Source organism: Ursus americanus, chromosome 29 (assembly GCF_024610735.1).
Source record: "Ursus americanus isolate L20-20 chromosome 29, mUrsAme1.1.p, whole genome shotgun sequence".
NCBI classification, from domain to species: Eukaryota; Metazoa; Chordata; class Mammalia; order Carnivora; family Ursidae; genus Ursus; species Ursus americanus.
In genome coordinates this window covers 29557642-29577166 of record NC_142155.1, presented here as the reverse complement: position 1 = coordinate 29577166, position 19525 = coordinate 29557642, and the positions used below count along the sequence as shown (strand labels likewise).

The 19525-nt window shown below is 45.0% G+C and overlaps 1 protein-coding gene across 4 annotated transcripts in view; it reads right to left on the bottom strand.

Moving 5' to 3' along the window:
• Positions 1-19525, bottom strand: part of ADGRF5 (adhesion G protein-coupled receptor F5) — a 100395-nt gene that overhangs the window by 66435 nt on the left and 14435 nt on the right. Inside the window, exon 1 of one of the 4 annotated variants that reach the window (XM_087857044.1) lies at positions 4120-4581. The exons of 1 other annotated variant lie outside the window; for it this stretch is intronic. The gene's annotated coding sequence lies outside the window, so the exon portion shown is untranslated. Of the gene's footprint in view, positions 1-4119; positions 4582-19525 lie in introns of those variants that run through there. 2 more of the 4 variants (XM_045801832.2, XM_087857045.1) reach the window with 2 other exon arrangements.

Here is a 19525-nt window from a genome sequence, read left to right as displayed (position 1 = left end):
CAGGGAATATTTGGGCTCCTTCACCTGGCGGGCGTGATCGCCACAACCTAAATGGGAACCCAGCTCTGCCACGTTTTTCTCCCACCACGCTTGGACACAGAGCAGGCTGCCCACTCACAAGCTTTCATTGTGCCTTCTTTGGCAAAATGTGTCATAAATATTAACCATAAATGTTGGTCGAATGGATTGCTGCCTCTCAGCTCCTTCTCAAACCATTCTTGGCAACTGAAACGTCCCATTCCTCCTGTCCGAGCTTGACTCATTTTGGGTCTTGCTATTTCCTTAGTAACAGCAACAATTGCTATCATTTATCAAGCTCTTGCCACATGCCAAGCATTAGGCTAAGCACTCTGCGAACACTTGGCTCCTTTAATCCTTAAATCCTACATTGGTAGAACTATCATGGTCCCCCTTTTACAGATGAAGAAACTGAGGCATGAGTAAATTAAATAACACACCCCAGGTCAGATGGTAAAATAGTGAAGTCTGTTGCCAAAGTCTGAACTCCTCATATTTACAGCATACTGCCTCTTTTCTTGTCTCCTCCAGAAATGCATCTTTCTCCTGACTACCCTGCACATCTCTGTGAGTAACATATAGGTTACTGGAACAAACAGCCTTTGTAAAGCACTGAGCAGAGTGGCACATGATAAACACTCAGCAGATATTATCAGTTATTATTAAAATTTCCACTGCCTGTGTGTTGCCTCCTATGAAGAGTATAAGCTAACTGGGGTGCCTGGGTGGCTCAGTAGGGTAAGCGACTGCCTTCGGCTCAGGTCGTGATCCCAGCGTCCTGGGATCGAGCCCTGCATCCGGCTCCCTGCTCAATGGGGAGTCTGCCTCTGCCTCTCTCCCTGCTCATGCTCTTTATCACTCTCTCTCTCTCAAATAAATAAATAAAATCTTAAAGTGTAAGCTAACTAAAGGAAAGGTAATTCCATAGCACTTAGCAAGTCTACCCAGTACAGATCTTTCCACCAAGCTATGCCTTTGAAGGTTTCACTTGGAGGATGATTTTTTAGGAAATAGGCAAGATGTCAGTGATTGAACCTTCATGACTGGAATCATGCCATGTGAGCTGAAATGCCGAGTTGGTAAATAACTTGTGAATTCACAGTGTACCCACAGTCCATGCAGATATTTCGGTCAACAAGCCCTCCTGCAGTACCTTCTGTGTGCCGAAACTCACAGGCACCAGGGACATGGACGTAAGCTGTGTGAGCCCCTCCTAGCGCTCTCTGTACGGGACACAGACATGACAGTGAGGAGCCATATTAGCTTGAACTATATTGAGAGATGTCGGTGGCGGGGGGGGGGCAGGTTCTAGGGGAATGTTTCATGATTAAAATAAACAACCCTGATTTACTGTCTATCCATACGTAGATCAATCCAGAAAGCGGCAGATCGTGCAACGGATAATTAGTATTTCTGGGGCTTGGGACACACATGTTAAAGTGACACTGAATAAAATGGATGACCCCCTTAATCATTTGACACTAGAAGAGCACATCCTGTTTACCTAGAACATTTAATCTGGTTTTGAAAAATCCGCAAGGAACAGCGAGCCGGTGTATGGGCAGTGAAGTCAGGGGTGGTGCACTGCCCCTGTCGGGGAGTTGGAAAACTTGCATTCTCACGTGCAGGTGTGAGATGGGTCTGCTCCTGTCATAGGCAGCAGCAGCCAGAATCCTACTACACGTTGCTCACGTGCTCACAGCTGCGGGCACTTCCTGCCCCAGCTTCTTGGGCACATGATCAGGATTGCTTCTGCTTCTCCAGTTAACTACTTTATCTCTTACAGTTAGGACTCAGTGGTTCGCAACCCCAGCTATATAAAAGAATCATTTCAGAGATTTAAAAAATATATATGCCATGCCCCGAGATTCTGATTTAGTTGCTCCAGGGATGTGTCTAAGCATTGTTTTCTTTTCGTTAATTTCTGGGGTGATACAAATGGACAGCGAGTGTTGGAATTTGCGAAAATGTGGTCCAGGCAATAGCTTGATGGACCATAGAACTCCAGCAAAACTGGACATCCAGGTTGCTACAAAGCTGATAGGATCCAGCCAATCACGTTAATTCTCTACTCCCCATGCCTTCTATCCTCACTAACACCCAAAAATGGGGTTGGAAAGCCAGAGACCTGGATTTATTTTTTTATCTTGGTGAGCCAAAAAGATCCATTGTGTGATGCTGGGCCAACCACTCGATCTCTGAACCTTCCGATTTTGTGTTCCGTAAAACAGGACAAGATATCTGCTTCCCCTGCGATGGGGTGAAAGAAGGGGCAGTCTCTGCCGGGGCTAGCACCATGCAGTATGGCAAAGTGATTACCCGGATTAGCCACGCCTGGGAGAGGGATCCGGGCAGGCAAATTTAACAGGACTTTCAAGAAGCACTATACAATGTCCCAAATCGGCAGGGCCAAGTGGGCTTCTAGTCTGGTGGTAGGGAAGCCTTGGAAAGGCCAAGAAAATACCAAATAACAACTGAAAGTATTTTGTAATTATTCTCGGATTCGACAGTGTCTATTTGTAGCTTCTTCCCAAACTCTTTCTGCATGACCCATACCAGCTTGTGCGTAGTGATTTTCTTCTTCTCCACTTGTCTCCTAACATTGTATAGGGGGAAATAAAAGGTCACTCTTTTACAGAAGGCTAAAAGAGGTAGAAAGTGAGCTTATCTGTTAAAAAAAATCATCATCCATTAAATAAAAAGGGAATCTCTCCCACCCTCATCCTATCTTCCCTGGACCAACCATTTAATCTAACTAGCTTCTAGTTAGCTGGTTAGCTATGCATTCATCCAACTATCTAATTCATTTTCCTTCCCTTCCCTTCCCTCCCCTTCCATTCCCTTGCCTTCCTTTTCTTTCCTTTCCTTTCTTTTTCTTCTTTCATTTCCAAAACAAGCCTGCCTTTGATGCCTTCAAGAAAGACAGCCAAACCTCCAGTTGGAAAATCTAGAGTTTAATCCATGGGGAGCCATTATTAATATTACTTGCCAAAGCCAAAGTCAACACAAAAGTAATAATGATGAAATGAGTAAAACTCTTTCAGACTTTTCTAAGTGTTAAAAGAGCTGTTCACACCCTCCATGTGTCATTTTATCTTTTAGTGAGGAAGGTGCTGTTAAAGATGGATAAATGAATCTGGCAGTGGGAATTTATTGTACTCTGTGCCCTGGCTTGTCCGGAGAGCTGAGAAGACAGAAATAACTGGTAAGATGCACTGTTGATGGGGTAATTGGGGGGAGGAGAAGAAAAGAGCAGGTACTAGAGAGTGTGAGATATTCCATTACCGTAGGAATATATTCATGCACTACTGGTATAACTCAGAAATGAAAGACCAAAAACTTGAGCCCTTTAGGAAAGGAAAACACTAAATGCCAGTGAAGTGGCATGGCCTAGCTTTCTACAAAGCATGAGAAAACATGGTTTAAGCAAGCCGCACTGCGGAGAGCTTTTCCTCCTTCTAGAATGCTCAAGACAAGTCTGCCCAGCTCCCAAAGCCAGCACTTTACTTGACTTCCTTCCTAGCACGGACCATAAACCCTTCGCCTCAGTCATGGGTGAGAGGTGACAGTTGAACATTTTGCAGCTCACCCCTTGTCCCAGTGGCTGCCTGGGAGCTGAGAGAATGCTCAGTGTAGCCTCTTGCTTCGTCAGCACAACCGCAACATGGCTGCCTGGCCATGGAAACACTCAGGGCAGCATTCACAAGCGCTCTGGTTTTATGGTATTTTCTGGCTTCAGGGATGGGAAAATTCATTAAAAAAAAAAAAAAAAAAAAAAGAAAAAGAAAAAAAGAAAGAAAGAAAAGGAAAAAAAAAGGAAAGCTCTCTTTATTATAGAGGAAACCCTTAGAAGATGCCAGCTGGTAGCGTGATACTCAGTCTCTCGAAACACAGTCCCATCAACTTGGCCAACAGCCTGCACAATGTTCTTGACCAAATATGCTTTATGCTGGCAACACACATGTCACAGCTATGCAAAAGAAAATCAGGCAAAGAGGATCATAAGTGGGTGATGCCTTAAAAGGAGTGTCGAAGGGACTGAGGTGCCCCTGAGGTCTTGCTACGGAGGGAGGTGAACCACAGCAGGAGAAGACGTGTTACCTGTTCAGCACCGCAGTCCCCAAGGTGGCTTCTGCTCTGATCAGACGCCGAAAACCATCCAGGTTTCCACTATGAGGCCATTTGCCCTGCGGTCTCCAAGAAAACCTACACCCGATGAAGGCAAAGCCAAGCAGCTTTCATTGTGAGGGCTCAGGCAGGACCGGCAGCTCCGTGCAGAGCTCAGCCTCACCCCTCTCCCGAGCCTCCCCTGCCGTGGTCCTCCGAGCCTCACAGCACCATCCGTGAAAGGCTTGCTGCTGTTTGAAAAACAAGAAGTGATTTCCTGGTCCTCTTCCCCGGATGGCGTGTGCGATTTCCCTTACGCCCATGGGAAGTCCTTCAGATCCTTCTTATCTAGAAAACTCTCCACTGAGTGGCCAGACTTGTTTGGCCAATGCCCCTGGTCCTTGCTTTTCTTTCACCAAAGAAAAAAATCAGGAAAATGAAACCAAAGCAAACCCCAAATGGGTTAGCGCTAAGGAGTGGTGTGGGATGCCTTGTTTAAACCTTCGGAGACGTTCGCTAAATTAGATTGTGTTTTCGGAGTGGGAGGAAAACAATGGTGGGTCCTTGTGTCTGGCAATGTCAAGAAGTCAGAGAATTAAAAAAAAAAAAAAATTCCCCACAGTATGAGAAGACCTAAGGCTGTCATTAGTCCTAGCCCTGGGCTTTAGAGAGAGCTATACTTCAAATCTAACACACGACGGGGACAGCTGATTCTCTCAGATTTCTAGGAAAACTCTATGGATATTTATGCCTCAATTGCTGTGATGCTTCAAGCGTCATCTTGATAACAACACTAATATTTAAAGATAAGAAGATACATGGAAAAGGCTCAGTTGACAGTCTTCAGTCAGGTTGCTGGATTTAAAGATAAATTATAGTGAGAGTTTTTGAGTTGGAAGTGACCTACCCGTCCTCGTTTTACAAGTCAGGAAACTTACACCCAAGGAGAAACGGTGACGTGCCCAAGGTCAAAACACGGATGAGAAGGCATTGATTATCATTCACTTGTTCTTACATGCGAGTGTGGGCAATGTTCAGTTTCCTACTCCGGACCCCGTCCGCACAGAGAGGGTGATGACTGAGGCCTGGAGCTCAGGAATCTGCATTGTAAGTAAGTGCTCCAGGGGAGTCTGATACAGGCAGGCCCCAGGCTGTATTTAGAGAAACCCTTGTCACGTCAGAGTAAGGACTCCAGCGTCAGACTGTAGGGATTCAAACTGTAGTCCCACGGGTTTCTATTTATGTGGCCTTTTACACATTACAACGCTTGCCTGAGACTTGGTTTTATTATGTGTGAAAGTGGAGAACAGTCCTGTTGAGTTTATGGGCTCCAGTGGGAGCCTGGCAGAGAGGAGGAGCTCCGGAACTATTTGTGACTCTCTGGGGACTGGCGCTCTAATCCTACAAGCTCATAATCTTGTCCTGTGCCACACCAACTCCCTTAGTACTCAGGCTTGAGACAGATATTAAGAATTTTGACGAAGAAAGAGGATGAACCTTTACAATAAATTTCTACTTCTCAGTGCTGAGTCGCAACTGTACACGCTCTGGTCGACTCCGTGTCGTTGTCGGGACTTGGGTGGACAGTTAGGTAGTCAGGGCCAGGGTCTCCAAGAAGAAAATATGGAGTCAGGACAGCTAAAATAAAACAGCACTGACATCCTGTTTTGCAGCTTAGACTGGACCACACTAGCGTTCTCTTCTGCAGCCTTTGCAGAAATGACTTCTGCAAAACAGCCTAAAATAAGACAACCACAAGGCGTTTCTCAATACCACTGGCCAGGGGCAGTTAAGACCTAAGCCCCCAGATGCCAGCAAGAACGACCATCAGCACGTTGACATGAAACTAATAGGTAGACAGATATGTGGCCAAAGCCCTGATTGGCAACGAGTCAGCACACCCTGATTGCTTAAGGTAATTCTGCAAAAGAGCTCATAAAAACCCCTAATCTTAGAAACTCCGGGTCAACACTCTCGGGCCCCCCCTCCCCAGGAGATTTGTACTATTGCTCAATAAACTTTTTTTTGCTGCCCTCCACTCGTCATCTTGTCTCCCTCTTCATTCTTCGAAGCGACGTGACCAAGCGCATCCCTGGGCACTGAAGGCAGAGAAATCCTATAACATCGTCCCTGGGAGATGTGGTGTTTGCCCACCCCAGCTCCCTCTCCACTTCCTCCTTGCTGCCAGCCCAAAGTCTGGCTGGGGAACTCGGGCAACTTGCTCCCTAGGGCCGGAGTGCATCGTGATTGGTCTAAACCATGCTGATCTCATTCTCCTTATTGGACAGCGGGGTGTGCTTGGACGTGAGGCCAGTTTTGGATGCACATTACCTCTGGATTTACCATTAGCGGCACAATAAAAGTTCTTATTATGTAATCCAGTTCCAGTTGGGGTTTCTATTATTTGTAGCTAAAAGCTAAAAATAGTACGGAGTGAATCACCATGAAGAATAAACCTTTTGAGTCTATATAAAATACTACTCTTGGCCTAAAAAAATATTAGGAAGAGCATTAAAACACATACACAAGGAGCCAAATGGCTTAAATCATATTCTAAAATATTCCAAAATACTTTCCCATGCTAAATATTTAAGGTATTAACTTTTTCTGTAGGAAATGGACAAAGATACCCCAGATTCTTTCTTACATTAAAAATGTATAATATTAAATACAAGTAGTGGAAAAGCACCCAGGTCTTGAAAACCCCGAGGAGCCTGGGGTTGAGAGTATGGACTCCAGATCTGCCCACCAGCAGCTCCATGGAACTTCAACAGGTTATTTAATCTTTCTGTGCCTCAGTTTTTTCATTTGTAAAATCAGAGTAATAATAGTACCTACCTCAGGGTTGCAGTGAAGATTAAAATGCTTGTAACAGTGGCCGGCATATAGGGAGCAGGTGTAAGTGTTGGCAATTGTTACCTTTGTGGAAAGGAGACTTTTGTAGTCATAATATAACTGCCTGTACGGATTTGGTGGTGTCTTCACCTTTGTTTTCTGCCAGGTTTGCCTCTAGTTCAGCAGAGATGGGCCCTTTGAAGGTGCCTTTGAAATACATCTTGTCTTTGTCATGAGAGTTGGTTCCTTTGAGGGTAACTTGAGTGGATTAGGATAAATGTAGATAAATGACACTGGCTGTGTTGGGGAGGAATGAAGAAAAACCAGGAGGATCCTGGGCATTAATGTGGTAGTAAAGGACACTAAAAGAATTTTGCCAGTTGACCGCTTTGGAAAGTAATTGTAGGATAGAACTAAATGCCAGGTGGTCAGCGCACTGCAGGACGAAGGGAAATTTACAAAAAGAGTAACAATGTCGGGGAGCTTGATATCCAAGTCTTTTTGTTACTCTTCTTGTAAATACCAAGGTCTCGCCTGAAGAAACACCCCACCGTCAGAGTGAGCTCCGCGAGTAAATGCCTCTTTTAAAAAGCTCTGAGATTTCCTGCTTGGGTTGGCTTGTGGGTGGGCTGTGGGCGCAGTTGGCTCTCTGACATGGAACGGGGCGTTGTCAAGGTGGCTGTCCCTTTGCTTCCCTGAAGAGCAATTCCTCTCTCACCCACAGTCCCGTTTGTTGCTAGGAACACTCTGTGCTTGTCCCACTCACTTGACAATGAAAACAAAGACAAATAAAAAATGGAACCACCAGATGGTCTCGGCTGAAACCCAGAAGTAGCGGCTTGATGGGGAGACTTTGCCCTGGCGCAGCTAAGGCTTCCAGTGGCTGTGACAGAGGCCCTTCTCCTGAATTCTAAGGTGTTGGAGTCGGTGGCAGGTCCCACCCCAGGTTCTTCAACCAGACTGTGGAGGTGCATTCAGAGTAATTAATCCACCAGTCATGTTATACGTGTTTGTAGGCATGACCTGTCTCTTCAGGCTTGAGGGTATCACACCTCATTCTGTACAGAGCTGTTTTCTCGGGCAGAAATGTTGGCACCAAATTAACACGTATTTCCAGCATGCTCCATACTGTTTCACTGCCCAGCCCTTCCCTCTTGCTCACCTAGGTAACTTTTAGTCTCCTTTTAAATTATAGATGTTATTTCTTCCAAGGACCCTCCTATCCCTCCCAGCCTGGGACAAGTGTTACTTCTCCCTGGACCTGTAATTCCAGGTCCAGGTCTTTTACAATTACCACACAGCATCCAAATGATTATTTTAATGCATTGACTGTAAGCAGCCTGAGGGCAGGGACTAGTCTTATTTCTTGTCTGCCTAGCAACTAGTACCCTGCTGGCATATAGTAGGCGATCAATAAAAGCAAAAAGAAAATAAAACGGCTCCATGTCATCCATTGCTGGTCCCCCTCTTAATGTCAGCGTGTCCCATGGTGCAGTCTTTGCAACTCTTCTTTGCTGATAGTAATTTCCCAGGTGAGCTCCGGCATGGTTTTAATCTTCGTGCTGATAATTTCCAAATGTACGTCTTAGTCACGGACCTCTCTCCTGAATTCCTGACCCATGTGTCCAACTGCCCACTTGATATCTGCCTAGTTGGGTATTCAGTAGGACCTCAAACTGAACGTGACCAAAACTAAAGTCCTGATCTGCCCTCCCAAACTAGCCCTTCCAGCTGTCTCCCATCTTAGTAAAGGGCACAGTCATCCTTCCAGGTTGCTCCGACCACAAGTCAAAGAGTCATCCTCGAGCTCTCCCTCGCACACTCTATAATTTGTCATCAAATCCTATCATCTCTACCTTCCAAATATATGCATGATTGGGCATTTCTTACCCCTTCCACCACTATCATTCTCATCAAGCCATCATTATCTCTTGGCTGCATTATTATCGTGGCCTCTAATTGGTCTCTGTGCAAGACTACAGTTAGAATGGTCCTCATAAAAAGTATGCTATGTTAGATCCACCTATACTCAGCCCTCCTGCACTCCCAACACTCACAGTCAAAGTCCAAGGCCCTTCAGGGGTCTGCAGTGCCTCTTCTCCACCCCCAGACACCTCTGCTCCTCCCACTGTTTCTTCCCTCGATTCTCCTCCTACTTCTCTCCCCTTCCTCACATTGCTCCAGCCATGCTGGCCTCCTTGCGAGCACAATTCCATCTCAGAGTTTTTGCACTTGCTGTGCTCTCTGCCTGGAATGCTCTTTGCCCAGATATCCTTGCGTCTCCCTCCCTCACCTCATTCCCACAATGCTATCTTACCGAGGTCTTTGCCGATTGCCATTTCACATTTCCCAATCCTCCTTCCCTGTTTTTCCCATATCACATAGACCTCTCATGCACAATAATGTACTTATTTATTTTGTTTATTGTCTGTTTCCACCTTCCATCCCCCTCACTAGCATGTAAGCTCCTTGAGAGCAGGGATGTCCAGTTTGTTCACTAAAGAAGAGGAGTTGAAAGTATGACACACAAACTTGTGAATGCCACAGCATTAGTATACACAGCAGAAGTGCGTACAAAAAGTACATAACGGTTCAACTTGCAAAACCTTCCCACCTCCATGTGTTGGCAGGGCAAGCCCTGTTTTTTTTAATCTACAACCAGATGTTGGTAACCCTTTTGACCCCTGTGGCCAGGGTCAGCTCTCTTTTGGTGTTTCTATATCAAGGCCAGGAAAATTCCCCTCTGGCACTGACCTGTCCTTATGCAAGGAAGGAACCAACAAATAATTGGGCAGTTTTATAGTATACAAATGGTCTTATTCTTATCTTTGGTGTGTATATCTTGGCAGCGTCTCTGCTAATTGGAGTTGGTCATATTTACACTCAGCTGGGGCCTCTCAGGTTTAATCTGCACTTGCTGTTACTGGGCCCATTCCACCAAGAGACGGATAAACAAGAGTTATTACACCTTCTCTGTGTATATACCTTCCAGATAGTTATATTATTTTGCTATGGAAGATCCCAAAGCTTCCATCTTTCGAACCAGTTAGATACAGTTGACAGGCCCACTGTAGTCGCCTTTTTATGCTCCCAGAGATGGCTCTGGCTTCTGTCAGAAACCCAAAGCACACTCCAAATGGAGTCCTGTTTTGGACTCCATGCCCAGTATTACCTCCTACATTTTCCCAGAAGAGGGAAGGACAGCACATGGGGGAAAATGGAGGCAGATTTAAGACATGGCTCCATAGAGGTATCATCAACAGCCCTCTTTTGACCTTTATTGACCTCTCATTGGGGAGGGTTGACCATCAGTGTCCTGTAAGCCATCCCCAGCCTTCAGGTTCCACCTTTAGTTCTCACAGGTGACATGCTACTCGTGTAACAGGAAGTGCTTGCTGATGCCCACAGTATGACATACGTCACTCACACCCTGCAGCTCGGATGGACATGACATCACTCATTGATTGACCAAATTTGTCAATGACTCCTCCTCCGTCAGTCCTTCCCCCCACACTTCTGTCAGCATCACGGGGAAGAGCACGTTATTTGAGGACATGTGTATTCCTTCTTATCTTGGTCTGGGCAGGGACCTATGGAGAAGGAAGCTGCATTTCCTCTAAAGAGCACATCTTCTTCTGTCCACGCACACTGGGTGCTCACTCCTGTTCTAACCTCTGCTCTTTGTTGTGCATCTGATCTTCACCACCACCTACCGTATACCTCACGTAACAGAGAGCGTCGTATGCAAACATGTGGCAGCCCCCAGTTTGGACTTGCAAAACCCTGTCCCGATAAAGGCAACTCCCACCCACATTCCATTGCTCCCTCCTATTTTCAGGGCCACAACACTTCTTCTGACCCCAGCAGAAAATTTCCCCTATGTTTGCTTCTGATTACAGAGGTAATTTCTCCCTCACATGTTATCAAGTTGATTAGTGAAACAGCCATGATGCCAACACCACTAGATAAATATGAGTTGAGGAGTCATTCACGCCAGGATAAAAGTAAGAATCAAAGAATGTTCTATACAGGGGCCCACTGATCATTCATTCCAGCTCTCTAGTGGCCGAGGGACGTTGGGAGGCAACCAAGGTCACAACACCCGTTAGTGTCAGAGCCAGAATTGGAATTTAGACCTTCTGTCTTCCCATGGAGGACTTTCAACATTGTGCCCTGGTGCCCGTCCCCACCCCGCCCCCTCTGGATACTGGGCAACTAGCTCTCCTCTTAACTCTAAACCGGGACAACTGCACAGTAGAGGTAGGGAGTTTATCCCTGTACCTAAGGGCAGGGTGGAGTAACGATTTCTGAGTAAGAGAAAGAGATGATATTAAACTTGTATTAAACTTGTAGACCTTTCTTTAGGATGCTCGGTTCACAACTTAATTAGTGCCTGAAATGATGCCCTAAATCGTAACATAGCCCAATGTTTCCAGCGCCTGTAATCTTTCATGGAAGAAAGATAAATAATTCTAACATGTTGGGATGCAGCTGAACGGAAAGTGTGGTGAATGGCACCATGATGGTCTGAAAAAATATGGGGCCAGGTAACATCGGGAGTATAGGCTGTCACCTTTGTGGCGGGATTTGAGAAGCAACAGGAAAACCTGCATCCATTTGATCCTAATGCCTAAAATTACACTTTTGGAGACAAATTGCTTTAAGTGAAGCACAGCCCTACTCTGACTCCAATACCTTTGAACAATTGACATGTTGTCCATTTCCAATGAGTTGTATAGAAGCACGAATTAGTTTAAGTCATCAAAGAAGCTTCTATATGGAAGAGAGTCAAGATAAAGGAAGGGCAATGAGGTTAGAGAGAAGTGGGGAATATGGGGGTAGTATTTCCAAAAGCAGCTCTCATCGTGTCTGGGAGCAGACCTGCAGCTCACGGACAGCAATCCTGCCAATTGTTGGTGGAATTGCTACAGTCACATAGCCTGACGTTCTCATTATTTATGTGATTTTTCTCACTCCTCAAAATGGCTATTTCACACCTCCTCTTCTCTCCTCACTCTTTGCAGTAGCCTTGCCTCATACTTCACTGAGAAAACAGAATCAATCGAGTGGCAACCCTCATCCTCCTACACGTAAACTTCCAACCCCCTCTTGCACCTGCACTGTCTTCTTTGGCCCTCCCTCTGGTTTGAGAAGACACGTCCCTGCTCCTTCTGGCCTGCCTCTTCCTCCACTTGGCTCTGGGTCCCATTTCCTCTTACTTCCTCAGCACTGGATCAGTCCCAGCAGCACACAAACATGTTCCAGAAACTCTCTTTACAAGCCTTGCTTTGACATATGTCTCTCTCTCTGTCTCCATTGACGGCAGCGTTTTCCTGTTCCCCATTACAGCAAAGCTGAAGCAAAGAGCTGAATACATAGATTTTTGTCTCCGTATTCTCACTCCTCTTCTCTGGTCCCAAAATCAGTCAAGCCAGTCTTCCTCCACTGGGACAGCTGACCTTTTACAATGTGGAGGTTAGGGGCATTGACCCCCTGGTCAGTTGAAAATCCCCCCAAACATAACTACCAGTAGTCTATTCTTGAATAGAAGCCTTACCAATTAAATAAACCGTTGATTAACACAGATTTTGTACATTGTATGTATTATATGCTGTATTCTTACAATAAAGGAAGCTAGAGAAAAGAAAATGTTATTAAGAAAATCTTACGGAGAAGAAAATAGATTTAAAATGATGTATTTCTCGAAAAACACCCATGTATAAATGGACCTGTGCAGTTCAAATCCGTGTTGTTCGTGGGTCTACTACACTGCCCAAAGCAGCTTTCATGGTGCTCACCATGGTTTCCACGTCACCTTGGTCAACGGTCCATTTGCTGTTCTCACCTTCCTTGACCCTGGAGCACCACTGGAGAGAGTTGGCCACTCCCTCCTTGAAACCCCATATTCTTCTGGCTTCTATGGCAACCATTCTTCTGGTGTTCTTCCTACCGCCCTCCCCTCTCACCCCCGGTTCCTCCTATCAACCTCCTTCATGGCCTTGCTTCCTCTGTCTGATCTTTAAAAGTTGGCATGCCCCATGTGGGGTCCAGGATCCCACTGTCCTTTCTCACCTGTGCTTTCTTCCAGGGTGACATCATCTGGCTCCATACTTGGAAGAACATTCACGGACAAGAGCAAAGTAAAGATATTTTTAGACATGTGAAGACTGAAAAAGTTTGTGTCTCATTGACTCTGGCTGGAAGCACTAGTAAAACAGGGTAAAAAATTCTTGTGTGCCATGGACTCCTTTGGCCATCTGGTGAAGACTACCGATCCTTCTCAGAATTATGTTTTTAAGAATTATATTTTTGCATAAAGCAAAATACACAGGATTACAAAGGAAAATAATTACATTGCAATATAGTTATCAAAATATCAAAACACAGTGTGGCTTAGTAATATATTTACTACTTTGTTAATGTTTTCAATTAAAAGAGTTAATGAGGCAGGTTTAATATAATTACACAATTTTAAGTAGTAATAAGAACAAACTGGAATTTGAGGATCTGCAACCTAGAAATGTGATATGAAAATATCTGGGATTTCTATTGGTGATAAAGTCATAGGTACAGCTAATACTGTGGTGGTTTGCTGCCTATGTTCCTAATTAAAGAAAGTCCTAAATTATAATTGGGGGTTGGTGAAAATAAAGGTATTTTCTCATTCAAATTCACGGACTCCCTAAATTTTATTCCTATGGCAGCTATGAACCTGGGTTAGGGATGTATTTAAGAAAGCAGAAAATTGAACACTCAAGAACTGAAAGTTTAAAAACTATTTTTAAACTATTAGTTTTAAAAATTATTCACTAGGGCCACTCAGTTGGTTAAGCATCAGACTCTTGATTTCATCTCAGGCCATGATCTCAGGGTTGTGGGATGGAGCCCACGTCAGGCTTTACGATGAGCATGGAACCTGCTTAAGATTCTCTCTCTCCCTCTGCTCCTTCCCCTACTTAAGCACGTTCCTTCTCTCTCTCTCTTAAAAAATTAGTTAAAAATTATTAACTTGGAAATAGGATTATAAAAGAAAATATGAACTAAAATACTAGGTAACAGTGAAAAGGAACCTAATAGGTGTTCAATTAAAACTTGTTTAATGAATAAATGGATCAAGGGGAGACTGGTTTTATCCTCCTCCCTTCTTCAGCTGGCTAGATGCACACCATCTGGGGAGTCCAATATTTCCAAAAGCAAGGTCACAGCATGGTTTTGCTAATACTGTGCATACTAATGCCCCCTGCGTGATGCCCTGCTTGTTAATAGGGTTACAGGAGTCCCCCTACATGGACGGGAAGGAACTCCAGCATCTTGGCCAAAGAGTGGAAGTAATTTCTGAGACAGAGCTAGAAATCCCTGGCACATAACCGATGCTCAATAAAATTGCCAAGACCCGCAATATGGAGGTGACACCAATAGGCCAATATCAGCTCGAGTCGGCCAGAGAAGGCCACTTTGTGGTAACACTTGCCACCCACAAAAGTATACATCTCACCTCATCCAGAGTCACCACTCCTGGCTCCAACATCATGTCTAACAGTTCTGTCCCTGGACTAACACTTCTCTCGATTCTTCAAAAGAATAATGCATTCTTTTAAAATGTCCTTTCAAGAATACATAATATGTCAGGCACAACGACAGTGTTTGCTTGAGAAAGAAATCAGAAAGACTGGCTGACGCCGCCTACGTCTAGGAAGAGCAACAAAGGCTCCGAAATCCAGGGCCGCTGAGGAGAAGCATAAAATTGGGGGCAGCAGTGGTGAGAATGGAAAATGAAGCAACACATGAAAATTAATCAAAACTTCTTAAGTTAAACTCCCTGGGGAAAGGCAGAATGTGCCTTTGAGAAGCATAGAGATGTGGAATGCTGAAAAAACAACAGAGCTCATGACTGAGCTTCGGGGAACCCAAACACTTCACACTTAACTTGTTAAACCAAGAACACCACATTTTAAATTACCTGTAGTGAATTACTTTTTTAAAAAAATTTTACTTATCTATTTGAAAGAGAGAGCATGAGCGAAGGGAGGAGCAGAGGGGGAAGGAGAGTAACAAACAGACTCAGTGCTGAGCAGGGAGCCCGACGCGGGGCTCAATCCCAGGACCCTGAGACCATGACCTGAGCTGAAATCAAGAGATGGCCACTTAACGGACTGCGCCACCCACGCAGCCCTGTAGTAAATTACTTTTAAAGAAAATGTTAAGGGCACATAATTCCCAGATAGTGCCTGTATTACTCAGGAAAATGGCTCCTGTTCAAAACACGTTGTTTGTTTTAATGTTGGGGAAAAGCATTCGTTGTTCACTTTGAGTGGTTTATGCGTAGATTTATTGACTTCCTGTCTTCCCAAATCTAAGCCGAGGATACGGCATTGCTTTGGTACCCTGTTTACTCACTGATCTCTTCTCATTTCCCATAACATTATGGCAAACTCCGAGTCTGTCTGAGCTTCTAGGCGGCCTGGTCGTCGAGTTGGTAACCCAAAGGCAAGGTGCTCTGGATGCTAGCCTGTACTTTTTGAGTTTTTCAGAAAGAGATGGGTAAGAGATTCGGGGAACGGTGTTCACGGTCGTGGCTACTGTCCTTTGAAACGGCCTACTGTCAGGGCACACAGTCATCCTGCGTCATGAAAGTTGCCCACCCCCCCACAGCTCCAACAGCCCGTCCCAGGACAATGAGGGGTCCAAGTTTCCAAGTTCGAGACCTCTCCTAACTACATTGCCTTCTACAAATTAAAGTCTGCCTCCGGGGACCACTAAGCTATTTTTAGGTCTGATACATAGCACACAGAACACAGCTACATGTCAACAATTACATGATTATTCCGGGCCCACACCCCTTAAGTTTGCCTCATTCGACCTGGAACATTAACAGAGGGAAAACCATGTATTATTTTTAGTCCTTTCCTGAATTCCTCTCATGCTGTTCAACTTTCCATTTTCATTAGGGCCATCAAGAGCTGGCCTTTGTGCTTTACGTGGCAGAACGTGTGCACACTTCGGTGTACTTGCGTCTGGGACTGTTTACTTGAACCCGCTGAGCTCTCACTGAGTGTGGGCACTCTTAGGAAGGACCTCTGGCCCTGGGATCTCTTACTAGTAGGTTAGAAATGCTCCCATATTGTCCCTTCTCAAATGCTAGAGTCACCTTCTGCATCAGGAGCCCGCCCAGGGATTATTTACGTGCTCTAAGAGGAACAATATTTGCGTATAATTTTATGATTAGCCCAGCGAAGGGTAGTAAGGAGGGCACGTATTGCACGGAGCACTGGGTGTTAGACGCAAACAATGAATCATGGAACATTGCATCAAAAGCTAATGATGTACTGTGTGGTGACTAACATATCATAATAAAAATAAATAAATTAATTAATTAAACGAAATTTTCCAGGAACCAAGAAATGACTTAAAGAGAGAATTGGTTCCCTAAACACACACACACACACACACACACACACACACACACACACACCTACTTCTGTGCATCGCAAAATCAGAGTGAAGAAGGTGGTGATCAGTGCGGGGAATTCTGGACCGTGGAGGCATTGGGCATGGTTGACGTCTGCACCAGATCTCTTACTGACACCTCCCTCTTGGGGATGAGAACGATGAGAACCTTATTTTCCGTAATAATCCTTATTCTCTTGATTAAATTATTCAGATTTAAAACAGCTAAAAAAGAAAGCATTTCACTTTAAAATATTAAAATTCAATAGAACACTTAAGGGGGAGGTGAATTTTGCATCTGCCAAATGCAAAGAATAAAATTTGCAGGTCGTACTCTCCTTCGCTGTTTTAAATGTTATTTATTTATTTAAAAAAAATCTTTTTGAAGATTTATTTATTTATTTATTTATTTATTTATTTATTTATTTATTGAGAGAGAGTGAGCAAGTGAGCACAAGAATAGGGAGAGGGAGATAATCCCAGGCAGACTGCCCGCTGAGCTCAGAGCCCAATGGGAGGCTCGATCCCAGGACCCTGAGATCGTGACCTTAGCTGAAACGAAGGGTTGGCTGCTTAACTAACTGTGCCAGCCAGGCAACCCTTCACCATTTTAAATTTTAAACACAAATAAAAACTCCATGTGGTCCCATAGAGTAATAGAGTTGAAGCAACTCCCGTTCAGCTTCTTCGTCTATACAACCACCGTGCTAACCCTTGTTTATTTTTTCTCTCTGTTCAAATGCGGGGACATGTCACGCCCAGGGGCTAGAGGCACTTGAAACAAGCTCAGACACTTACAAGGAAACAAGCACGTGCAGCTGAGTCCCTTTGTGTTGGGAGTCACTGTCCGATTGAGAGTTTTGTAAATTAACTTCTAGGTAGAATACAATCTTTATTTAAAACGAAGGAATAAAAGTACAATCACTAGGAGCTTATATGGCTGAAATTCACCCGTGAAGGCAGCCCTCCTTTAGAAGTTAGACCAAGAAAAGATTTTTTAGGAAGAGTATTTTGTCACCAACGGTGTTTGGAATTGCTACCATGTGGTGATAATATTTTAAAAGGCTTTTAGTGGGGCGCCTGGGTGGCACAGCAGTTGAGCATCTGCCTTCGGCTCAGGGCGTGATCCCGGCGTTATGGGATCGAGCCCCACATCAGGCTCCTCTGCTATGAGCCTGCTTCTTCCTCTCCCACTCCCCCTGCTTATGTTCCCTCTCTCGCTGGCTGTCTCTATCTCTGTCGAATAAATAAATAAAATCTTAAAAAAAAAAAAAAGGCTTTTAGTGGTTTTATGACTGATTTTAAACTCTCTACAGATGGGGTATCACCTTATTGCCTGCAACTAGGGGGTCCCCCCACATGCCGCCCTCGGGGCCACCAAGTCCAGAGGGTCTCTTGCAAACTCCTCACTCAAGCCTGGGAGACCTTGGTGTCTGAGGGTTGCTCCTTCTCTCTTCATTCACTAGCATCATCTGGGAGCAGTCCTTTCAGGGGTACAGACTCAAAGAGGGCGGAGGAAGCCGTTCCAAAGAGAAGTGGGGGAGAGCTGGAGAAGGAAGCCCTTGTGAATTCCAAGACTCACCAAGGCATTTCCCATCTCCTCCGAGGGAAGATGACCTCGCCTTTCCCCCTGCCCCGAGGCCCCCACCTGCTCCTCACTTCAGCTCCCTCTGGAGACCGCTCCCAGGCCAGAGGAAGGAAGAGCCACACACTCCTCTTTCTCAGCACAGTTCTGAGCCCCCCAGGCCACCTGAAGAAAAAGAAGTGTGTGGCTCTGACCAGGGGTCAGAAGGGAAACCAGCTTCAGCTTCACTTGACTTGAAGGAAGGAAGCAGGAAGCCCTGCTTGGGGCCGGGGGTGAAGTAGTCCTCTGGGGCCGGCTGTGCTATTACCTCCTGACTCCCCCTCTCTAATCAAGACCATGCGGGAATGGCTCCAACGCAGAAAGCAGAGCCTTCCACCTTCCGCTCTCAAGATTGAAGCCCCCATCTCGCACCAGAAATGATCCTTCCGGGGGCGCCTGGGTGGCTCAGTGGTTAAGCGTCTGTCTTCGGCTCAGGGCCTGATCCCTCTCTTCTCTTCTCCTGCCTGTGTTCCCTCTCTCACTGGCTGTCTCTCTCTCTCTGTCAAATAAATAAATAAATAATCTTTAAAAAAAAAAAAAAAGAAATGATCCTTCCGGTTACTACCAAGTGTTTACACCCTGTCAGGCCATGGGTCAAGCTCCAAGCAAGCCTCCACAGCTCTGAAAGGGAGGAGCCATTGTTGTCCCATTTTACAGACAAGAAACTCCATCTCGTGTGGCATATATATATATATATATATATATATATATATATATATATATATAATATTACTCAGCCATCAAAAAGGATGAAATCTTGCCATTTATTTCAATGTGGATGGAACTGGAGGGTATTATGCTGAGTAAAATAAGTCGGTCAGGGAAAGACAATTATCAGATGGTTTCACTCCTATGTAGAGTATAAGAAACGGTCACTCATATGTGGAATGTAAGAAACAGCCCAGAGAATCATACTGTAAAGGAGGGGAAACTGAATAGGAAGTCATCAGAGAGGAAGAAAAACCATGAGAGACTCTAAACTCTAGGAAACAAACTGAGGGTTGCTGGAGGGGAGGTGGGTGGGGGATGGGGTAAGTGGGTGATGGGCATTAAGGAGGGCACGTGACGTGATGAGCACCGAGAGTTATACATAACTGTTGAATTATTGAACACTATATTGGAAACTAATGATGTACTGTAAGTTGGCTAATTGAATTTAAATTTAAAAAAAGAGACTGGGTGTTATACGCAAATAATGAATCATGGAACATTACATCAAACACTAAGGCTATACTGTATGGTGACTAACATAACATAATAAAAAATTATTATAAAAAAATAAATTTAAAAAAAGAGAGAGAGAAAAAAAGAAACTCCGTCTCAGAGCTGATTTGGAGAGGATGGAACCCAGAACTGCCTCATGTCCGAGGCCCTGTGTCCTGCCTGGGGTGGGGTGGCTGGGGGCCGACCGCTCCCGGGACCCTAGCGTCTGTGGATCCCAGAGCACCGCCTTCAGACCATGGTAGTTGTGCTGCTGGATGGACAGCCCTGGGG